This window comes from Pteropus medius, unplaced genomic scaffold (genome assembly GCF_902729225.1).
Source record: "Pteropus medius unplaced genomic scaffold, Ma_sr-lr_union100, whole genome shotgun sequence".
Classification (NCBI taxonomy): domain Eukaryota; kingdom Metazoa; phylum Chordata; class Mammalia; order Chiroptera; family Pteropodidae; genus Pteropus; species Pteropus medius.
In genome coordinates this window covers 8432465-8445801 of record NW_024349519.1, presented here as the reverse complement: position 1 = coordinate 8445801, position 13337 = coordinate 8432465, and positions in this window count along the sequence as shown.

Below are 13337 nucleotides of genomic sequence, written 5' to 3'. Positions count from 1 at the left end.
AGTGATGGTTTCATGGTTGTAAACATATTTTAAAATTTATCAAATGGACCACTTTAATTATGTGTAGTTTATTGTATATCAATGACACCTCAATAAAGCCATTTTTTAAAATGCATGTACCATTCAACCTGGCAATTCCAATTCAGGAATTTGTTCTACAGAATTGTTTGCAAGTGTGTGCAATTATATTTGCCAACGGTTATTTATTATTTATTACACCAGAATTAAGAATACCAGAAAGACCAGAAACAAATTAAATGTTCATTGGTAGGGAACTTGATAAATAAATCGAGTTGCACAGTTCAATATTGGGTAGGCATAATAAAAAATAAGTTATTTACTGCTAAAGGACAATTTCCAATATAGAGAGCATTAAAAACCAGAGGCCAAACAATTTGTATATCATGCTAACTTTTGTATTTAAAAAATTAAATGTGTGTTACCATATTTGTATGTATATATTTATATACATATACTTATATTTAAAAGTACCTATGGAAGGGTCCAATTAAAATTAACACTATAGTAGTTTGTTTCTCATCCAGAATGTGGATGATTTGGAGACAGAAGCATAAGTGAGACTTTTACCTGTGCCCACTGTTTTTTCTTGAATTTTGCTCATCTCTTTTTCAGACTCAACTCTGTAAAATGCCTAATCTAGTCATTGCATTTTATTCCCTTTTAAATTATTTTCCTTCTTGTTGTATTGCATATCACTACTAAAATGCAAAGGGCTGAAGAATAGCAGAACTTTGATTAGTATTGCTTTAAATGTTATCTGCAATACTTTTCCTGAACACTTTCACCTTGTTTAGCAAGTCTTTTGTATAAGTAGACTCTAGCTAAATAAAGTTGCAGCTGGGATTATCCAAGAGGACACATGACATCATCAATAACAGAGAGACAACAAGAAGATTTAGGTCTCTTAAAAATTCGGTAATATAAAGTCTTCATGGCACAAGAAAATTACATCCTCCAATGCTTAGATGTAATGACTATTATGTGACCTTGTCACTCAATTAAAGGAAGACTGCTTTTAGCCCCAAATCTTTGTTATAATACATACATTTAGATACAATGTTAATTCTTTAAATATTTAATAAAACTTCTTAGATCTTTGGGAAAATACTCAAGCAATTTAACTGTACCAACTATTACGCAATTCCATTCTTCCCTGGCATCCTTTCCAATTCCACTGACCGCAAACTGACCACAAAAGCAATTCACTTGGAGGTGTGTATTCTCTAACTTCCCTTCCGGTCATTTCTTTCTTTCTACCTTCTTCTGTTTTCTTTACATAAATTACTACCAGCCATAGGAATTTTAGCGGACTGTGAGATACTCTGTATTTTGGTGTAGTAGTTCTCCATACGGTAGAGATTAATGACTCTGATTCCTATACATTCCATCTGGTATTTATTGGCTCTCAAAGCCTTACATTAGGAATTTTTAAAATTAGTACAGGTAAATTCATGCTTATTCCAGTAATGTCAACAGACATAAAACAAAAATTAACATTTAATTTGTGTATTAGTTGATTCCATGTATATTTTAGAATGGCTTTAAGAGGTGGCCATTAAAAACAGTTTCCTTTATATCTTAGGGTTTTTGTTAGGGTAGCACTGGTGATAGTGTTGGTGTGCTTGTTTTAAGAAAAGCATTTAAAGTGTACTTTATTATATTAGCTGAGCAGTTAATTGTTCTGATTACTAAGATTAATAACTACATTAGGTTTATAAATTTTAAAATTTCTGGTATCTTTTTCTTCTTTTCAAAGGATTTCATCCTGCCACTTTGTTGTTTATCATGGCTATAGCTCAAAATAGTAGAATACTATGTAATCACAACTGTGGGAATGTTAGATATTTTTGGTGTAAATCGCTTTTCATAAACCTTCTTGTTTTCACTCAAGTGGTAGTTCCATGACTCCAGCATTTGCAAGTAATTGCTGAAGTTCCAGATGGTTACTTAACAACCATGTAAAAGGTCCACGTAAATAGATTCACTTTAGGAAGCAAACAGTTTGCATGTGGTCCAATACACATAGTCAAAGCAGTGTAGGGAAAAATTAAACATTTTGAATTTCAAATAAGCCCTCTTCCTTTTCACTGAAACCGATCTGTACCCTGACCTCCAACAACTGCAAAAAGAAAACATGTCTTCACCCAAAACAAAATCAATGACAAAAAACAAACAAACAAACAAAAAAAGACAGAGCCGGCTTTCAAGATATTGTGCCTATTTATCGACCAGCTGAGGGTGACCTAAGGCATCTGATTGCTGAGCCCAGAGCCTGGCACCAGTTATTTACAGTAAATATGCATTGAATAAATTACAAATGGGAGAGATTTTTTTAATACAGAAAAATAAACTGGCAGCATTAACCAGGAGGCAGTATAATATTTCAATTCAAAGAGAGTTTTCAAAATCTAAATTCTAATCATAAAGATGATTTATTTCCCTTTTGCACATATGTATTATAGGCTACCGAATGGCATTTTAGAGTATACGCATTAAGCATTTTAGACTCTTGGGTGAAACTTACTCTATCAGAGCAATGAAAGCCAAAACTGAAGTATATTAAATAATGTTAATAACTACAATCATTTAATTTTCACCTAAACCTTGTGAAGTAGGTATTATTTTAAAATAGGTATTATTTATTCCTTTTTTCATGTAAGAAAGTTTAGATTAAGGAGGTTGAGTTACTTATCTAGATCACATATCTAGAGTAAGTGGCAGATGGCTCCAATCAAGTAACTCCAAAGTTTGGATTCTTCTCACTGTAGCACGTTATCTTCCCTTCTCTCATAGTTAATCTGTTCCACCTCTGAACTCTCATGGCATTTATTGTTGCTCATAATCATTCGCTCTGCTGATGTTGCATGTTTTGTGTGTCAAGTTATCTGTTTCATATTTTATTACTTTCTATTCTTATTTTCTTGTGTCCTTTTATATGTTTTTTTGCCTTTACTGCTTTATTTTTCTGAATTAAGTTAAATGTTTAGTTTATTATTTATCATTTTTGTATTAGAAAAAAATGATTTAAAGCTATAAATTTCCCTGTGGCACTGCTTTAGCTGCATATTGCAAGTTTTAGTAAATAATCCTTTGATTATTGTTCAAATAATTGTTCAACCCCAAATATTTTATAAATTTCATTTTGAATTCTTCTATAAACAATTGATTATTTGGGAGTCCATCTTTTTTTCCAGAGTTTTTTTATCTTTTTATTATTGATTAATAATTTAATTGCAATGTGGTCAGATAACATGGATTATATGATAACAGTTTAGAATTTGTCAAGACTTCTTTTATGATTTTGTATATGGTTATTTCAAGAAGTCCATAAATCTTTGAACATCACCATAAGAGACTTGATTGGCTACTTATTCTGCATCCCATCACAGAGCATTAGAATAGATAGATGAGTCTTTTTCCCAAGGATTATTTCCATAGCTTAGTTTAAAATTCTCTTATATCTACTTTGATGGAAAAAGAGATTCAGTAAATAGAAAAGCAATAACATCAAAGCTATAGTTTACGTTTATGCAGAAAATTGATTTCAGTTCAAATATGTAACTAATGCTATTGCTTCATAAATTAAATCAACAGGGCTTTGAAAGTCTAATTTGAGAGTTATGCTACAATACTTCCTTTTCTAACAGTAAAAAATAAGAAATAAAAATAAAAACAAGGCCACTCCCAAGAGGTTTTGTTTTGAAAAAATATAGCCACACTCGTCAGACTCTGACTCATGCTTATAGCATAATGGGAATAGTCACACCTCAGATTGTCCCACCAGCAGGTGGCACATGCCTACCTGCTAGTGAGCTCAAGCAATCAGTAACCACATTAACCACTGGTGTCTTTACTTCCGCTGTTGTGAACCCCTGTGACTGATCAGATTTAGATTTTTTAATTACTTTTGTTTTCCTAAAGATTTTTTCCCTTTCTTCCATTTAAAGTCTTACTTGAATCAAGTAAAATTAGATATTGTTTTAAAAACAGTTAACAACACTTATTCTTCAATGTATTGTCTCCCCAAACTCTATACTTAAACTATTCCATATAATAAGATTAAGTTATTTGGATCAAGTTAATTTTAAATTCTAAAGAAGTGATTAAACCTATAATGTAATAATGTAAGTTGACAAATAAGTTGGCAGAAAAGTTGACTGAACTTCTTTTTGTCGGTTATTTATAGTAGAACAAAAAATTTTAATAGTCAAAGACCCTAAGAAAGGGTTAATAGATGGATTTCAAGGAGCCCATGAATCCTATAAAATTATGTACAAAATATTGTTTGAGGAAGTGCTTTTTCTAAAGAAAAGTATAGCTTTTATTATTAAATTCTCTGGGCCAAAGAGAACATAAACTGAAAAAAAAGATATATTGGTAGTCATAATTTTTTAAATTATGTAAATCCTTATATCAACATAAATAACTTGGACATTTTTTGTTCTTTTCTCTTGCACATTTCTAGTGCCTATTTTAAATGTTTGGGTATTTTTTTATCTTTCACTAAGTGATTTTCTTTTCAAACCAAATTAATTTCAAGAAGCATGAAGTATTTAGCATTATCCAACCCTGAATAGCTGTCATTAATGCCTCCTGTAACAAATATACAGTAGTTTAACTTTATTTAACTGGTGTTAAATTTAGCCACCTCTGAATTTCCAAGCACACAGCATTTAATTAAAGGTCTTTTCCCAGTTTTATTTAAATAGTCTTTTGCTTTTTTTCCTGTCTCATAGTGACTCAAAATCTTGATTAAAAATAAGATTTTACAAACCATTTAGGACAGAAAAAAATTGAGAGGATGCCCAACAAGAACATCCAAAAAACATATAAGAAAATTTATATTTAAGGTAGGAAAAGCCTACCTTAAATATAAATATATATAAATATATATATCATTTAAGGGTACTCTAAGTTACTTCCCTCATTTTAGGGAAGTAACTTAGAGTACCCTTAAATGAGATATATATTTTTAATGTTAGAAGAAACAGGTTCTTGGAGGTCTTATCTAGATGTAGGGATAAAATTCCAAGGCTTATATTCAAAGAGAATGTAATCAAAGAAGAACAAAGAAATCCTTCTTTTTGAAACAACTGACAAAACCTCTGCCTGACCTCATATACATTTCTCTTTCAGAGGAAGATTTTAAATCAATAGATCTTGTCAGTCAAGTTATTTAATTGCAAGCAATCAAACTGTCTTTAGTTGATTGAGGTAGAAAATTAATACCAATACCACCACTAGCAAAGAGAGAATATTCCAGTCTCTTTCTCTCGCTCTCTTTTTTTTTTTTTTTTTTTTTTTTTTTTTTTTTTAGACACTAGGCCAAAAGAAAAAGCTCATTCTCTAGATGCAAGGTTAGGCTGGGAAAATGAGTATCCGGAGTTTATTAGCATTTATATTGAGAAATGGGCTATGTCTCCCACCGAAACTCGCAGCGAAAATAATCCAAATGTAGACAGAAATAATGGCACTGAGGAGCCAAAAGATACCCAGTTAAGCTCTTCTCCTATTACAACTTTTAAATATGTACTTGGATGCATATACCTACATGTATGATTGCATATAACACATTATAGCTATGCCTTGCACATCAAAGAAAACTAATTCCCTCCACAAAGACTTATTAGTTCCACATCCTATTTCAAAATGTATAGAGGATGCCCAGTTCTTTTCCTATTCCAACATAAGCCTGCCTCGATGATCTTTAAAGTATAGGTTAACATAAAAAGAATATGAGGGGAAAAAAAAGAATATGAGAGAGAGAAGAAAGAAAATGGAAATTAGTTTGTAGTGTGTGTGTGTATATATACACATAACTCTGCATGAAAAAGTGTGGGCATACCCTTCTTTGTATCCATAACTGGTTATAAGGCCACAGTTGGTATTTATGACTTTTATATCTCATTAATCATTCTATTACTCATTTCAAATTCCTTCAACCAACATCTAATCTGGCCTGAGTTCCTTGCCTAAGTTTTTTTACCTTAATTTCTTAGAAACCATACCCTGAAAGTTCTGCCTCTATATTCCATTTAATGGACATGGATGTACCAGAACCCCTTCTGAGTTCTATCTATACTTTTTTTTGTCCCCATTGTGTAGTAGCATATTTGTTTCCTTTGGAAAGTTAGGCTAAATCACCCAAGCCACTTGAGTATTTTTTGCCTCTCATTAAGGGGCAATGTGTGCCTAACATTGCCAGGCAGAAATCTCAGCTTCCAACTCAACAAACTGTTATGGTATTTCAAGAAAAAGCATTCCTCCCTGGGTATACTCAAACCTGTAAACAAGAAGAATGAAAATTTGTATACATAAGAAGAAAATATTGTGACAACTCTAAGAGAAAATTCACTGTTCAATGAATTCAGAGCATGAAATCCATCCTATAAGAAAGCACCACAACCTCCCAAGAATTTTTCTCCCAGCTGGCACTATAACTGAGTTCTCTACTCTTTTACAAGACAAACTGCTTCTCAGTGTTAGAGTACTTGGTAGCCCAGGAAATTCCATACAATTCAGCTCATCATATCACAAATATGTATCTTCTAAATATTGATTGATTGAATATTCTCACAAAGACAGATAAGAAGCATGTGTCCAACTGGGAGTCACAGCTTCTGATTCAATAGATAAATTGAAAGCATTCCTGCCTTGAGTGTTAATACATCCAAATCTTAATCACTATCATAGAATACCATATAGCATGCTTCTGTCCAAAGAACTTAACTTATAGCAAAATAAATAATGAAGTAGAGGCAAGGGACAGAGGGATAGGAGTCAGACATAAATGGATTCTTAGTTTTAATAGTACTAGCAAACATTCTACCTTTGGATCTAGGATATAAGCTCTCATTACGCTATATAAGCCCCAAGAAATTAAATGCTAACCTAGGAGAGGACGGGAAGAGAATACTGCATAGTGACTGAGTTTACCCTAAATTTGCAAGATTAGGTTTCCTCTACTGGCTAGAATAGGGACTTGAGACTGAGAATAAGTTGTTTCAGAAAAAAAAATAAAGTTGTTTTGGGAAACATAAGTTTTGCAGAATGAGAATTTGTCCCTTCTCTGTATAAGCAGTTTAATATACAATACTTTCTTATCATACAAAATTTCTCCCAATCAGGCTCACTTGCGTATTTAGTCAGTTGCAATACTGAATTAAAATGAGCGACTATTAAAAAAAATCTCCCCCTATACTCAAAGGTGATATTTAACTCTCACACTAAACTGTATTAATTTCTGGAAACCAGGAACCATGTCATATTCACTTCTCTATTTACTATTACACATTGATAGTACTCTCAATATAAAATAAATACTCAAAAGTGTTTAACGAATAAAGAAGAAACACATTAGCAAAATGATTTCGTTATTTGTGCAACATCAACAGTAATGAACCATTCCACCTATACTATTATCCTTCACACATACTTTTACTCAGTAAATATTAAGTTGACTAGAACTAAGAACATTTCTAAAATTAAACTTACAGTCAGTAGACTCCCTTTCTCCCCAGTTCCTAAGTCACTTATCATTAACAAATCTGGAATTTAGACTGGAAATTGTAACCCCTATGGACTACTTGGCAGAAAAAGCTAGTATCACAGTGCTCTGAAGTGGTAGCCAAATGACCTAAAGATGCTGAAGCCAGAGATCACCCACTTCATGTCTTCCTTACAAGATGAAATGCAATTTCTTACTTCCTCCTTTGACTTTTGGTATTAAGTAGCACTGTGTAATTATGCCTAACATTAGATGGAAAGAATTTTTTTCCAAGATTTGCTTTTATTAAAAGATGGTGACTAGAAAAGTTTTATTCACCATGCCCTTTTATATAGTTCCTACCAAGTAGTTATAGGAAAGAAACACAAGCCATTGCCTCTATTTGGAAAGAAATGTTAACACAGAGAGTTTACGTGGTGAATATGTCTTTAGATAAATATATTTTCTACTATATTTTGTTATGACACTTGCACCAGAGAACCCCATGCAAATGACTTAAGGAACATAACAAATGAAGAGGAACTTGAGCTAAATTTAATTTTTAAATCAAAAGAGATATTTTTACATGAACATTTGTTTCTATAGTAATGCACTAAACAGAAGTTAGAGAAATATTGTGTAAGTGCCATTGTGGTAGTTGTAGATGACAAGTTATCATCTCAAATAATAGACTCGAAATGCTGAGTTCTCACCTATCTTAATACACAAAGGCCTTTTCCTCCAGAGCCTGTAAGCAACCTGCAATTCTCCAGAATAAGTAGACACAGAACATTTAAGAATATGAGAACTTGGTCTTTAAAGCATTGCATTGTTCTAGGTTTCAATGGCATAATTGAAGTCAAGTACCACAGGATGTAAATATCAATCACTCCCCCAAAACTCTCTTCTTTTTTTCCATTGGAAGTCATTAATTAACACATCTTGGAGATCTTTTATGACTCAGAGTCTAAGGAGAGACCTAAAAACTATTATTTGGTGGAAGGGCTAGGAAAATCCAACAATTGTCATGGCAAGAAGGATTAGTAATCCATCCATTTATGGGGAAAAATATCTAAACATGTAATAACATTAACTCTTACCATTAGAGCATTATATATTTATGACAAAAATCATCCTATAATATTAGCAGAAAAGTATAACTTCTATAATCATAAAACTGCCATTTTTAGAAAGTATTTTTAATGTATTATAGGTAAATTCGAATATGGGAATATCTACATGAAACCAAAAATTCTAACATTTGTTATAACAGGATTTTAAGAGAGAGATTAAAACTGGAGATCAATATTTAGGAATCCTCTGCCTAAAGTTTGTAGGCCCTCTATAAATATTAGCTATCAGATTACCTTCAGTGCAAGTTTAATATCTATCTCTACTTTCCTTTGATTTGTAACATTTCATTTGTCTGTATTGCCAAGTCCATCTCCCATCTCAAACGCAACCTCTTCCATATCATCTCCAGTGTCTGATACAGACCTAGACACAAACACGTCTTAGAAATGTACTCTCAGCTCTTCTAACACTTTACTTTTATGTCTTACATGATAACTGTTGTGCCTTCTGTCATCTGTTTTAGCTATTTGAATAATGTCTTAAAGCCTTCTTCCAGATCGGGATTTCTCATACTCTACAGCACGGATTAAGAATCACTTGGATAACTTATAAAAGATTCAAATTGTCAAATTCTGAATCTGGAGATCCATGTTGGGGCCTTGAAATCTGCCCTTCCAACATGTTCCCTGTATTTCTAAGTTTTATTCTTCTTGGTGTCTAAAAATTTTCCTTCTTCACCCATAGCTAAGTCACAAGCTCTCTCTTAAAAACATTTTGGTTATGTTCCAGTTGTTTAGAAAATATTCCTAGTTTCACCATTCTACCATGTATTATTATGGCCATATTTGAGTATTAGTAAGATCAAGTAGGCTGTAGCAACAAATAAAGCCTCAAATCTCAGTGACTTAACACAACAAATTTTATTTCTCCCTTATATCACATATCTGTGCAAATCAGGTATCCCACCTCTATATTTAGCCAGGCCATGTGAAAAGATATGACATACAAGTTCTTAAAGATATGGACATATATCACTTTTCAGATTTCAGTAGCTAGAACTAATTGTATGATCCCAAACTTATTGCAAGGAAGGCAAGGAAATATAGGATGTTTTGCATTCACTAAGACTCTCTGCCCAAATTAAAATGTCAAGTGCTTGGTTTTTAATAATATCCTACAGCAACTCCAACTCAAGAGGTCCAATGAAGATAGACGAGCATGATGATAATCATGATAGCTATCATTCCTTGAGCATTTACTACAACATTGTGGTAAGTACAATGCAAGACTAATTTAATTCTTACACAACCCGTGATGATGCGGGTATTATTAGCTGCAATTTTTGAAAGGCCCTGAAATTTAGGAAGGCGTTATAATATAACTTACTCTAGTACATGAAGCTTGTAAATTGTGAAGCCAGCTATCAAACCAATCCTATATCTCCAAAACTCGTTCTTTTAAAAGAATGCTTTATATTTCCTTGAGAACTTACTAAAGTAAATTTTGTAAGCAACAATTATTACACTCTACTGATTGCAGAATACAGTCCAAAATGTCTAAGCATTGCACATAAAGTATTTCCTGACTTTTTTTTTTTTTTTAACTCTCTGGCCTACCTTATCATAATCGCATCCCTTAACAAATTTCAGCTGTACTAAACAGTGTGTATTTTCAAACTAGCCCTGAATTTTTCTCACTTTAATCCTTCTTCCTGCTACATTCCTTTCCTTTTCTATCTAATTCCCACCTACATGTCAGGTCTTATTTTAGACATCACACTTATTAAAAAATATATAAAGATATGAAAAAAAAAGAGTTGTAAAAATTTAGGAAAAATCAACATTGTGAAAGAATACTATTGAATTGGGTCAACAAAACAACCAACATCTGTGGGGTGGGAGGAGAATGAGCAGAATACTACATTAAAACACATTAAAATAAAATAACGTTCTCAAATAAACTAAAAAAGCTATTACATCCATAAAACATTAATGAATTTTTAGGAAAAAGAGTTTGTGGAAATGTAAAAAGTGATTGTTGAAACATAAAAATTCAACAAATGAACTTAATTGCTGTATAAATATAGGTAGAGGTTACATTATTGAGCTGCAAGATGAAGTAAAGGAACTCTCCCAGAAGGCAGTTTGAAATACAATTTCAATTTCATATACCATTAAAGACTAAAAATAATTTTCTTACGTTATCATATATCTAGTTAGTTCACATTTAACCATTTTTTTAGTATTTTATTTAGTATTTTATTTATTTATTTGGATTGGAATCAAAACAGGTATACATTTTAGTTGTGTGATAAGCCTCTTAGCTCTCTTGTATTCTACAGTTTTTCTACAATATTTTTTCTCATGAATTTTTTTTTGGGGGAGGTATTGTATTTTGAAGAATTGGGTTTTTGCCCTGTAGAGTTTGTCAGTCTTTGTTTTGCTGACTACATCTTTTCTTTATCTATTAACATGTTCTTCTGCCTCTTGTATTTCTTAGAAATTGGTAGTCAGATTTGGTAGCTTAATTATAGTAGTCCCTCTTATCCATTGGGGATACGTTCCAAGACCCCCAGTGGGTGCCTGAAAATGCAGGTAGTACCAAACCCTATATATACTACTTTTTTTCTATACATACATATCTATAAATAGTTTAATTTATAAATTAGGTACTGTACGAGATTAACAATAATAACTAAAAAGAAAATAGAACAATTACTATAATAAAATACTCTTAATACTCTTAAATCTCTCTTAAGATATCTTATTGTACTATACTCACCCTTCTTGTGATGATATGAGATGAACTGAAATGAATGACATAGGCATTTCACTGACATGTCAGTAGTCAGAAGGAAGCTCCTTGAGTCTTCCACCCACAAATTTAATGCTTTTTCCATCTTGACTACAATTATCACATACTGTTGCCATAACTTCTGCAATTTGAGGTACAACAGCAGAACTAGCATGAATTTCTTTTTCTTTCTTCACAATTTTGTAGAAGAAGATTCATTCCTACTGTATATCTTAGCAACCTCAGCATGTGATTTTTTTCCCCTTCCCTTATTAAGTTGAGGACTTTCGCTTTTTCACTTAAAAGAAGCATTTTATGGCTTCTTTCTGGCATATCTGAATGCCATCATCACTACCCTTGAGCTTTGGGGCCATTACTAAGTAAAATAAGAGTTACTTGAATACAAGCACTGCGATACTGAGACTGTTGATCTGATAACAAAAACCACTACAGAGTGACTAAGGGACAGGGAGGATCTACAGCATGGAGATGCTGAATAAAGGTATGAGTCACGTCCTGGCCAGGACAGTGTAGGACTTGGGAGATTTCATCTCCGCTAATTAGAAGAGCTTGAAATTTAAAACTGATGAATTGTTTATTTCTGGAATTTTCCATATAATATTTTCAAACTATGGTTGACTGCAGGTAACCACAGAAAGTAAAAACTCAAATAAGGAGAGACTACTGTAGATTCAGTTTTTTTTTTTTCAGGGCAAGAGTACTTGATAAGTGGTGATATAGACTTCTGTTAGAATGTATATAATGTATTTTAGTCCTTATGTAATGGTAGCAACCATTGATTATAATTGCCAAGATGCACTTAATCAATTAGATATTTCAAATTGACAATGATTCTTTCGTTATTATCTAGAATGCTTCTATTAAAAAAACCATCTCCTCATCAAATATTTGGTTACTCTAAAGTACCATTTGTATGGGAAAGGCACGATAACTGATATTTTTTTCTTCATCAGTTTTCCAAATGAGTTCCTTAGCAATCTTCAAAGTTAACAAATGATTTTTTAGTGCTATTGTGAACATATAGATTTAAACATATTCTTGTTTCAAGCCATGGAAGATACCTTTATTGGTTAGCACTTTTTCTCATCTTAGGCCTAGGAGTCTATTCATCTTGGCTCCTGAGTCTTTTTTGATATGACCTTAGTAGTCTTTGATAGCTTCATGCTTTGGGGTGTAAAAAGATGTTTTCTTGACCCAGAACTAGAATAAACATAATAAGAACTATCTAATAACCCTGAGAATAAAATAATCAATTTTGACCGAAAGGTATAAAATAAGCCAAAAATTAATAGATATATTTTACTTTTGCCAGTAAATTAAAACTAAATTTCTGAAATTACTCTATAAATTCAATGTAGTTATGATAAAATACCAGCAGGGATTTGGGATTCTAAAGTTCAAAAGAATAGAAAACATGCATAAACAGCCAAATCTTTGAAAATTGTTCATAAAATGTATATTATTTACATTATTATATTATGTGTATTTTGTATTATATATTTGATATATACCAATAATATATGTTAACATATATGAAAAGCTCTCCTAATTCAAACAAACAAAAATGCCACTATGTTGCCAAAAGAATTGATAAAAAGAAAAAACTGTTTTAATGGAATATAATTTATGACAAAATTAACAATTCAAATCAAAAGGAAAAAGATAGTTTAATAAGTGCTATTAAGACAATTAACAAGCAAGTTGGGAAAAAATTCCTACCACACACCCTATTAAAAATTTTTCAAATTGATTATAAGTAAAGATATATAAAACAAGTTTATAATACTACTAGAAGAAAACATTAAAAACATCAAAACATACATGTACATTTTTTATTTTGATGTGCAAGAGATCCTTCTTCACAAGAAGCAAAAGTACATACACTAAAAATTACACAAAAATTAAAACTTTTCTATGTCAAAGGATACCACAATCAAAATTA